This window comes from Peromyscus leucopus, chromosome 1 (assembly GCF_004664715.2).
Source record: "Peromyscus leucopus breed LL Stock chromosome 1, UCI_PerLeu_2.1, whole genome shotgun sequence".
NCBI classification, from domain to species: Eukaryota; Metazoa; Chordata; class Mammalia; order Rodentia; family Cricetidae; genus Peromyscus; species Peromyscus leucopus.
In genome coordinates, this window is record NC_051063.1 from 175,762,009 (window position 1) to 175,763,640 (window position 1,632).

Genomic DNA, 1,632 nt, shown 5'->3' on the forward strand with positions numbered 1-1,632 from the left:
GCTTGGTCGCTGAGAGAGGGAGCTGTCAGGCTGGCCCGCATCCGGCGCCAACCCCAGGGAAAAGGTCGGAATTCGGTGTCAAGTCCGGTGGCTTTCCGGCTCTTGGTCCTATACCCCCACCCCACGTCCCCAGCTCAACAACACACCCAGTACCCAGGGGGGAAGTGGAGGCCTCAGGATGCACAGGGGAGCTTAGCCTCATGTCTGTCTCCAGTGAGTTGAAAGGGGCATGGAGAACCCCCAACCAAGGCGGCATGCCAAAGGGCACTTCATAGACCTCTCTTGAGACTCGGCTGTGTGCCTGGAGGTAGGGGCTTCCCACCGTGAGCCTTCCTTCCCTGTCAGGAGGCTGTGTTTCAGAGATGGAATGCAGGTGCCTGGAACACAGCTAGTCCAGTTGATGTTGCTGCCCTTACATTTTGCAGAGAGAAGGGAGGCACCAAAGCCACTCAGGGCTTCTGGCTGGGTCTGTTTAGTGAATCGTCCAGCATCTGGCTAGTGGGGTGGCTCAGCGGGTAAAGGCGCTTGCTACCAGGCTCACTGACCCGAGTTCAATCCTGGAGACTCACATAATCAAAGGAGAACCAGCTCCTCTGGGTTGTCCTGACCTCCACCCTTCTCTGAAATAAATAGTGCAATGCCAGGAAATCTAAAAAGTTAACATCTACTGAGAGCCCATGAGCCAGGCCTGTGTAATCAACCCCATCTCCATCAGGAGCAATGCTGACTTCTACTCTAATAATCAGGCAGAGGCTACCAGCTAGTTTCCGAGAGCGGCGACTTGTCCACAAGAGCGGCGACTTGTCCACAAGAGCCCCCCTTATGGTTCAGTGCTGCTGGGGGAGCTGAGGTTGGTACAGTGCTGGCTGTCACCACATCCGGGGAGCAGGGGCTGGGGAAGGAAGTCTGAGGCTGGAGTGAAAACCCAAACTACCACCTGGGGAAGCTGCAGAGAGCCCAAAGGGATGGGGGAGGCAAGGCCACGTGGAGCTCATCTGGCCGCTTGAGTGTCACTGAAAATCACATGCCCACCTGCACCTTCTCCTAGACGGGCATGTCCCCGGTAGGACCACTGGCTCGGGACTTGGACTTACAGTCCTCTTTACCCCTTGACCCTTCTGAGGGGTGAAGGTGGAGAGTGTGGGGCATGCTGTGCCTGCTGGCTGGCGTCACCTCACCCTTACTCTCAGTGTGGACTCCCAGCCCCACCCCACCTTCTGAGGCTATGAAGATGTCGAGAGGACGAAGGCCCGCCTAAGCCTACAGGCTGACACTGAACGCGGGAGGGGAGGCCCTGCCTGTCCTCGGGCAGTCCAGGAATGGGTTTGGGGCAGGAAAGGGGCTTTAGTTCTTATTCTCAGCTCCTGAACGGGCAGGGGTCTTCACAACACAGCATTTGTCCCCCGTTTACTGCCCCGAGGAGACCTGTCTAGTGACAGAGAGGAGGGCTCAGAGATTTGTCCTGTGTTCCACTCCTGCCCTCCACTGGCATGGCACCCAGCTTCACCCCCCCCCTCCATCACAGAACCCCAATCCATCATATATCCCTCTCCTCAGACTCCACTCAGCCAAGGCAGAGGGAGTGACCCCCCCCAGTCCCCTATCCCCTGGACAGATGGCCCGAGGAACCCA